Source organism: Octodon degus, unplaced genomic scaffold (genome assembly GCF_000260255.1).
Source record: "Octodon degus isolate 3935 unplaced genomic scaffold, OctDeg1.0 scaffold00100, whole genome shotgun sequence".
Classification (NCBI taxonomy): domain Eukaryota; kingdom Metazoa; phylum Chordata; class Mammalia; order Rodentia; family Octodontidae; genus Octodon; species Octodon degus.
Window position 1 is genome coordinate 1,747,668 of NW_004524676.1, and position 10,150 is coordinate 1,757,817.

Genomic DNA, 10,150 nt, shown 5'->3' on the forward strand with positions numbered 1-10,150 from the left:
ACCTGACTGTCAGTGGAACAGATCAGGGGATGGAGAGGTGGCTCCAGACACATTCAGCCACCTCGTCGTTGACCAAGGGGCCAGACAACTTCACTGGAAGAAAAACAGCCTCTTTGCTAGACAGCGCTGGAATAACTGGCTTTCCACGTGCTGAAGGTTAAAACTAGAGCTATGTATTTCATCATCCACTAAACTACAATTGAAATGGATCAAAAGCCTAAATATTAAAGCCAAAACACTAAATCTGCTGAAAGAATACGTAAAGCTCCTGAAGACACTGGTGTAGGCGAGGATTTTATAGGTACGCAGGAACTAAGGACCAACAGCTGGGGTCTCGTCTTATTAAAAAGCTTTTGCACAGCAAGAGAAACTACCGACAGAGTGGACACAACCCACAGTGCGATGGATAAAAGTTTCCAGCTGGTCCTCAAGGCACTACTGTCTACAATATAGAAAGAACACATACGAAATCAGACCCACCAAATTTAGACACCCAAAGTAAAAATGGACATCTGAAATGACTAGACACTTCTCAAGTGAAGAAATACAAATCAAATACATGAAAAAATGCTCAGTATCACTGGTCACTGAAGAGATGTAAATTAAAGCAACGCTGAGATTTCACCTCCCCCAAGAAAGAATGGCTAGCATCAAGAAATCAACCAGTGACAAATGCAGATGGAGCTGGGGGAGGAAAAGGAACCCTCTTCCTGCACTGGTGGGAGTTGAAACTGGTACAACCACTGAAGAGTGTGGAATTCCTCAAAAAAACTCAAATTAGAGGTTCCATTTGACCCAGCGGTTTCTCTGGGAATTACAACATCAAGCTACAGAGATATATGTAGCACAATTCATAAGAGCTAAATGTCTACTTATGTAGCACAGTTTGTAATAGCTACATTTTGGAAACAGCCCAAATGCCCCTCAATCAACAAACAGATAAAGAAGATAAGGCTTTTTATATGATGGAGTACTACTATGCCATTAAAGATGCCAAATGTGAGACATTTCTAGTTAAATGGATGTACCATAAGACCACACTCTTAAGTAAAATAAATTGGACACACATGTATAAATATTCCATAGTTTCCTGATATAAGAAACTGAAAGTGTAAGTAAAAATGAAATTTATTATAGATACTGATGTCTTAGTTACTTTTTTCATTGCTGAGACAAAATACTCAATGGCCAAAGTTAAGGGAGAAAAGGCTTACTTATAGTTGGTAGGGGTTTTTAGTCCATAGTCACCTGGCTCCAAGGCAGGATGGTTTGGCAAAGTGCAGCAAAGCAACAAGGGAGGGCGCAGGCAGGGACAGGGACAGAGGCAGAGCACCAGAAGGCTCTTTCTGTCCCTTACATTGCATGCAACCTACCCTCGGGTGGGTGCAGCGCTCACATTCATAATCCCAGCACTGGACCATAAATTAATCAAAAACCCTAGATTCAGCTATCCCCAAAAGCTACTCCCCCCATGACTGCACAAGGCTTCAGGGACACCCAAGATACAAAGCGCAGCATTCTGCCTCTGAGCCCTCAAGACTCATACACGGCTCTTTATGCAAAAGTCCTTTGGTCAATCTCCAAGAGCTGCCCAAGTCCTAACCACTTCAGCACTGCCGAAAAGGCCATGGCCCACCTCACCTCTGAGATTTAAAGCAATCTTTGAGGTGTGAGCCACTTGCACAGGAAAAGGAAGTTAAATACTTCCAACATGCAATTGCACAAAATAGACTTTTCCAGCCCAAAAGTTACCAATAGGGGATACAAAGGAAAGGGACCAAAGCAAGTCCCAAATCCAGCAAGGCAAAAGTCGAGTCCTGCAGTTTCATGTAGAGCATCTGAAGCACTCTGTGGCGGGATGTGAACTGCAAGGGGCTGAGGCGTGGCTGAGGCGTGGCTGCCTCTTCAGCACCGCTGGTGGCTGCGTTCCATAGCTCCTCTCCTGGGCCTGCTCTGCTTCGTCCTTGGCGTTTTCCTCAGAAACCCAGGTTCCCGGCCTCTCCAGGCTTCTGGGCTGCACTGCCCCTCTGGCTTCTCACTCACAGCTTCTCACATTACTACCTCAGAGGCCTCGCAGGCCTTCTTCTAAATCTGGGCGGAAGCCTTCCCGTCTCTACGCTTCCATCCTGCACGCATGTAAGACCAGCGCCACATGGATGATGCCCAGGTCTGCTGCCAGCAGGAGCAGAAGCCGGGCTTCCCTATCTCTTGGCCATCAGAGTCTAGTCCCTGGATCACTGAGCACTCTAAATCCAATTCCAAAGAACAGATTCTCTAGGGCACCAGCCATTCTGGAACATGGCACTCCGTGGCTTCCTTCTCAAAGCAACGTCTTTCACTTTTGCAACTTTAAGTCCACAAAGGGCAGTCCTGCAGCTCCCTGCGATGCCCTCAGACCACCTTTCGTATTCTCCCGTTCCTTCTCTGAAGTCAAGATCTCCTCTGGTCCATCTTTGCTGTGTACAAGCTTACCTGTTTCCTTTCTGGTCAAACTCATGATCTAAGTCATTTTGCTGGGCTCTTTGTTCTTGATTCTCACCCTAAATCTGACTAAGAGTCCCTAATAGTAGCTATACCCCACTTCATTTGACTATCGGGGTCTTGGCCTAGCCCCAGTCTTCCTAATGAGTGCACAGTGAATGGTTTAAATAAAAGAGATGAGTAGTATGATCTTGGAGCACCCAGGAAAGTTAGAACTCTCTCAGGAGTGAAGACAAAGGGCTTCAATGAACAGCCTATTTGGTTTTCACACAAAGGATGAACAATTTGTAGAGGGTTCAATCCATAATTAGCTAGCTCCAAAGCAGTATGCAACATGGCAGAGGGGCAATGGCTCATGATGGCAGAAGACAACAAAAGCAACAAGTGAGAGTGAGCGAAGCCTCTTTCTAGACTGTATCCAGACTACCAGGATTAGGGCAGTGCCAATCTAGTCAGCGGATGGATCCAGTAATCACCCACCCTTAATTCCAGCACCTTTAATCCCAGCATTGCATTGTGAATCAATCACACATTCTGGATTCAGCCACCTCCAAAAAAAGCCTTGAGGGCCCAGGGACAGAATGTTATGCTTTAGGTCTGGCTGTCCCCTCAAAGCCTCAAGCAGTCATGGTGGGGGCCCTTTTTGGATGCAGCTGAATCTAGTGTTTGCATTGTCTATTGCCGAAATTGGCAGTTTGAGTGCTACACTGAGCGCCATTAGCCTACATACAAAATAAGGGAGGGAAAGAGGCTTGCTTGACCCTTTTGCACATTGCATTTGCTATCTTCCACCACTATGAACTGTCACCCCTCTGCCACGTGCCCCCCTGCCTCAGATACAGATTATAGACTGAAACCTCCACAAACTATGAAATAAAACTTTTTGTCCATTAATTTTGGATGTAGGGTATTTTGTCTAAGCAATGGAAAAAGTAATCAAGACAGAATTTGGTACCAGGAATGGGGGTGGTGCTTTGACTATACCTGACCTTATAGTTCAGAAGCCTGTGGTTTTGGCTTGTAGAGAGTTTGGAAAGGTTCAGAGATGTTACTTAAAAGAGTAGAGGTGGAATGACCTAGGCTGTTTGGTATGGAAGATTCTGGTCAGAGCTCAGAGAGCAGAAGGCTGATAGAAATCCTCCTGGTAAAGACCAGGCTTGGAAAGTTTCTGCTGGGAAGAAGGAATGCATTGGCTTTTGGACCCTAGGCAATATGCTACGGCTTGGCAGAAAGTTTGTCTGCATTTTGCTCATATTCAGAGTCTGCCTAAGACTGAAATTAAGGGTGGCAGACTAATTAATCTGGCAGAAGAAATTTCAAGTTGAAATATTGACACAGTGCCATGGCTAACATTGGGGGCTTTTAGCCAAATTTATGTTATGAATCAAGAGCAAAGAACCCCACAAAATGATTTAAAATGTGAGTTTGGTCAGAAAGGAGGCTCTAGAAAAACTGTGAACTGCAAAGATGGAGCAGAGGCTATCTTGATTGCTGATAAGGAACCAGAGAATAGAGAAGAGAGCCTGAGGGCATCAAGGAAGAGTAGACCATCACCCTTTGCAACCTCAAAATTGCAAGTGAAAAACTTTGCTTTGAGAAGACCCAGAGGACCAGTTTACAGAATGGCAGTGGCATAATTTGTTCCTCAGAATTGGATTTAGTGTTTACCGGTCCAGGCACTTGTCCCCTACAGCCAAAAGAAGAAAGCCGGCTACTGCTCCAGCTGTACCAGACAGACCCTGGCATCATCCACATTGCGACAATTTTAGTTGCATGCATAGTGCAAGAGTTCTGGTATTAAAAAGGCTTCTGCCCAGATTTCCAAAGACCTGGGCCAGCAGGTCCAGGCTTGGGCCTACTTGAGTGGGAAGTTTGTGAAGCTGAATGTGAAGTCAGAGGTGCAGTGGAGACTCCAGAAATTTGTAGAGGATGTAGATCATATGAGAAAACTCGCAAGCAAGTGGAGTGGGCCCAAGAGAGACGCTGCGGGGGCTATAACCATGAAGAGTGCCACGGGGCAGATCCACAGCAGCCCTTTGGAGCTCACAGCTTGCCACAGATTGCTTCAGGTGCTGCACATGGAATTAGAGGACATAGTTGCTGCTATGGTCTGTGTCTAGTTGTCCCCCCCCAAAGCCTCATGCAGTCATGGGATGGGGACTTCTAGAGTTTAAGATTAACTCATGATCCACTGGGATTATGGGTTTTAGTACAGCTGGGATTATAGATGTGAGTGCTACCTGAGGCAGACAGCCTGAATGTAATAGAAGAGACAGAGAGACTCTGTTGCCACTGTTGCCGCTACTCCTCCATTTTTCTTTGCTCTTTTCCGCCGCCATGACAGGTTGATGTCTGCCACATGCCACTCTGCCTTGGAGCCAGCCTAGTATGGACTGAAACCTCCAGTAACTGTGAGCTAAATTAACTTTTCCTTCCTTCATTTTGGGTGTCGGGTATTTGTCCCAGCAACAAGAGTAACTGAGACAGTTGCTCTGCTGGATTTTGGACTCTTTCTGATCCCACTCCTTTATATTCCCACTTGTAATATTTAACTTATGCCATTGAATGCTAGAAGGGTTTAACTTCCTTTTCATTTATACAGGGGTTCACTGCTAAGAGTCTGTCTTGCATCTGAGTCTGGGAACTTGGACTCTTCAGCACTGCTGAAAGTGTTAGGAATTTGGCAACTTAAAGATGAACTAAATGCCTTTTCCACAAAGGGATGTGCACGAGTCTTTGGGGGGCCAGAAGAAGAATTTTCTAATATAATACTGACAGATTTAATACTGGTTCTTAAGGGTTGTTAAACCTGTGCTACAATGTTCAAGTTGTTAAATGGTCAAAAATAACGTTTTTTGCATCTAGAAACCAATTTAAAGAAATATGTCTAGTTGACAAATTGATAAGGGGTGGACTGTAATGGTTGGAACTTATTGTGTCAACTTGAGTTCAGAAGCTTAACTAAGTGACTCAGCAGGTCTACATCCTAGAGTGTAGAGGACATCCCCTAGGGTAGTTGTTTAGGCTCTAGGATGTTACAATGGTTGATTCATTGTGCCGACTTGGTAAGTTCTGAAACTTTAGTGACTCAGCAGGGGCCGGGGTGCTCCCTGTGAACATTCTCATCATGTGCAAAACCAGGGCGCAGAAATGCTGTAAGTGCTACACCCACCCTAGGGTGAGTGGTCTGCTTACAACAGAAGGGAGGAAAAGAGGCTTGTTCCCCACTTGTTTTTGCTCTTGCTGCTTTTGCTGTCTTCTACAGCCTTGAGTCACACCACCCTGCCTTGGAGCCAGCTGATTATGGACTGAAACCTCTATCAACTGTGAGCTACATAAGCCTTTCCTTCCTTAATTTGAGACATCAGGTATTTTGTCTCAGCAACAAGAGAAAAGTAAGACATCATTTAAAAAAAAAAATTAACCTTCAGTTATCTGTCACCCGGGATGGCATTCCACCTGACCGGAGAGACAAGCTCATGTAGAAGAAAGTAACGCAGAGACAAGCAGTCTGGAGGCTTTTGTTTTGAGACAGGGTCTCACTATGTGGTCCAGGGTTGCTCTGAACTCACTAAGTAGCCCATCATGGCCTTGAACTCACAGCAATTCTCCTGCCTCAGCCTCTCAAGTGCTGGGATCACACGTGTGCCCCATCACACTCGACTGGTACAGAGGTTCTTGATTCAGTGACTGAATTAGTCAATCCAGGAAATGGCTTCTGCTTGGGCTACACCTTATTATCAACTATTTCAACTTGCAAAGTATTAAAATTGTTCTGTTTTGTTGTTGCTGGAGACTGGGTCCCTGAAATTGTTTTTGACTGCAAAAATAATTCAGACATATCATTTGAAAAAACTAAACATTTATTGAGTACATGTTTATTTAGTAACAACAGTTTCTCAATAAAAGATGAACTGAATTCCTCCAAAACAGAACAAAAAATTTCCCATATTCCCAGGTTAGACTCAAATCTATTATTTTATGCCCATTTAATAAACTTCCCAAATACATAAAATATTTGGAGACATTCACATTATTCTAAAGCCAAAACATTTTAAAATAAAAGTAGTTTTAAGGACAGTAATTTCTAAATATCACAGTATATCACAATACATTTCTCCAGCTTTTAAAACTATTGCTACTTAAAATATGAGTATATTTATGCAAAATAGTTGGAAAAAAGTGAAACACCTGCTACCTTTTCCAGTTTCGGATTTCAGGAACAGGTTTGCTTTCTGATCTACACCACCATCTCCTTCACAGGTCCTGTGCTACAGTGTCTATTATAAACCACTAGTCCAGCTCTCAAACACTGACAATGTATGTGGAACATGCATGCTTGCTAGATTTGCAATGGATGAGATAATCTAAACAATCTACAAACCCTGGGTCATTTTTGCACAAAAAGATAACACTCCAATATTCCCTAGGAAACAGGGACTGCCCACCATGACAGTCTCTTACTTTTTAAATGGAAGATACGCTGTTACATTCTCTTCTCCACTTTTTAAAAGGGGACGCAATGGTACTCTGCATATGAGCATGTTCACTATTCCAGCTGAATATATAAACATACCGAAGGCTCCACATCAGTCTCAAACTTGGCACTGAAATGGCTCACCACAGCTCCTCCAGGTGCCGTTCAGTGTTAGTGGTGAGAATATTACTGGCAAAAGCTCTCTTTCATTTGAAAGTTCTAAGGAAATAAGCTCATGAGGCATTTGGAAAGACTGGCAGAGACAAGGTGACAATTCAACCTTCCCAAAGTAAGTCTAACACTTATTTGCAATCAATTTAAAATTGTTCAGACTAATATTGCCATTATGTTATTGCTAGATATCTTAGTATGTTCATTTTTATTTCTTAATTCTTTTACGCCTTTTAGACTAGTCCTGTTCATATAACTGTTTTTGAAATCCGGTTTTATGTCCAGTAAGTCATGAGACAGCAGACATCAAACGGGTCAGCCAGATTAGAAGAGGCAAAGGGGTTGCTTTGGCAACATATAAAGTGTATTACAGTAAAAAAGTATTAAATATTAAAATGTGATAAGGCAATTAAAGACATCTGTAATTGTATTTAGTAAATGGATAACTGGCCCATGGCTGACACACTGAACCTACATTTCTTCTGTTTACTCTAAAGGACAAAAAGTTAGTGTAAAACAAAGATCAGCAGTCTTACTACACTCACCGGAGACTCTGCTTGCAGCTAGAGCATTTACGAAGTATGTATGTTAAAAAGAGAGCGACTATGTTTTAAGGTTTTCCCTTTGATGATCCTCTATATTCTGACTATCACGATGCAGTTCACTGAAAGCACCCTGCTGAGGACTAGCTGCGACCCAGGCCTACCCACCCCCTGGCGGCCGGCTCAGGCCTCACTCCTACGCGTGAGCATCACCAGCGTCACGTGGGGGGCTCGCCAACAGAGGCCTGGGGTCCCGTCAGACCCCGACAGGCAGCCCCTCTCTCCGAGCCCTTTCTGCCCTGATGAATCCCTGGTTAGTCTCGCATTAATTCAGCGCAGGTTTGGCTAAAGAACAAAGTTGAAATGGAAGACGTTTATTTCCACAGCTCCTAGCTTGCAAACTGAGATCCAGTAAAAAGACACCAATGCTAAATCACTATTCCAAAAAAAAAAGTAGCATGACCAAGAAATGTCTCTAACCCCAATCACACAGCTGGCCCTTCCACAGCTGCCTGCACCTCGGCTGCCCGCAGCAGACCAAGGACAGCAGGCAGCCACCTCCACAGGGCTCTAACTCCACAGGACAATGCTTCCACGGCCCTCCTGTCCATCTCCTCTTCTCAGTTCTCCCACTTTGTCCATCTTCTCTTACTCTGTCTTTTGCATCCTTGCACCCTCCCTTTAATTCTTCCTTCTTTCTCACTTCCTCTTTCTTTTTGATTATTCATTTACATCATTCTTTTCTTCTCTACTTTCTCTTCCTTAACAATTCTTTCTCTCACAATATAAACCATATGATTTTTTTTCCTTTTTCTTTTCTTTGGGGGGGGGTGTTGAGACATGGTCTGACTGTGTAGTTCAGGCTGGCCTTGAGCTCACTTTGTAGCTCTGATTGGCACTGAACTCACATCAATCCTCTTGCCTCAGCCTCCCAAATGCTAGGATTACAGGCGTTCACCACCACACCCAACTTCTACAATATAAGCAAATTCATACTGCAGATGTATATCAGAAAACACCCAGCCCACGGAAATGGACCACCAGCAAGACTCGGGTGGTTCCTAAGCCACAGCACACCACTGTCAAGTCTGTAATAGCTCCTGAGGTTCATCTGCATGTGAAGTCTGAAGGGCAGACTGATTGTACTGCAAGCCTAAGGCACGAGCAGTTAAACAGCAGGCCCAAGGTCCCAGCCAGACCAGTTCACAATCTGGTCTCCCGAGTCCAAGTGGAGGCAGTGAGGTCACTTCAGGCTCTGGGTGTCCAACGGCAGCGTGGTTCCCTCATGCAGTAGGAGTTACCCTTCCCAAGGATAAACAGTGTGCGCGCTCCTGAAGTAGGAATCACTCAATACACTTTCTACAGATTTTCCAAGTTCACTCAAGACTACTACATATACGAAGTCCGACTACATCTTAGTCATTCCACTTTGGTAATACTGCAGCCCAGAGATAATTCTGAGGTCCGAATTGTTCTAACAGACTCAAAAAATAGTAATTTATACAAACTGCATAGATACATTGTTTTATAAAAATTATTTATACTAAAAAATGTGTGTTCTCCAAGTTGTCTGTCTATAACCTCAAAAACTGAGAATTGTGTTTCTTGAGAATTCTCAAAGAAGAAATGACTCTGAGGGCTGGCCAGACAGCTCAGTGCACTAAGCTTCCGCTTAGGCTAGCACAGAGACTGGGGTTCAATCCCTGGCTGCACAAACTGCACCGGCCCCGCCCCCTGGGCAAGCTATGCCAGCAACTGAGTCCGGGTGTGGTGCTGCGCACCTGTAATCCCAGTGCTGGGGAGGCTGAAAACAGGAGGATCACTACGAGTCTGAGCTGGTAGTGAGACCCTGTACCAAATACATAAAAACAAAAAACAAACAAACAAACAAACAAACAAACAACAACAACAACAAAAAAAGAAAGACTGCTGGAAATCAAAATCCAGAAAATTCATTTTCACACTTCTACACTCTAAGATATCATTCATTCCAGGTAAGAAAGCAGACAGTCATGCTAACACGCTCACTTCAGCCAGGCCCGAAGGGGCCTGTGTGTGGGAGGGACAGTGTGTGGAGGCTGCAAGCAGAGCGCGCCAGGACTCCGTCCAGCAGACGAGGCCACAACCACTCTTCACCGTCTAGCCGGAGCCTCTGCTGAGGAAACAAAATCCTACAGAATTTGCTAATATAAATTGGTATCTTGTCAACAACCTAAACTAGCTCCTCTAATCTCAAAGTCACAGTCACAATTTACCAACTGCGTCAGGAACTGTGGCTTCATAAACCTAACATTAGAGTTGGCGAATCATCTGTTTGCTCCCAAAGCAGGAGACATAAAACTGACCTGAAGAGCTTGTTAAAGCCAGGACGCATCTTACGTTTCATCTTTTATTATTATTATTATTATTATTTAAGACCTTTATTAACAGGTGCTTGCAGTTTGTTGCCTTTTTTGAAAAAATCAAGTTGTAAACTTTT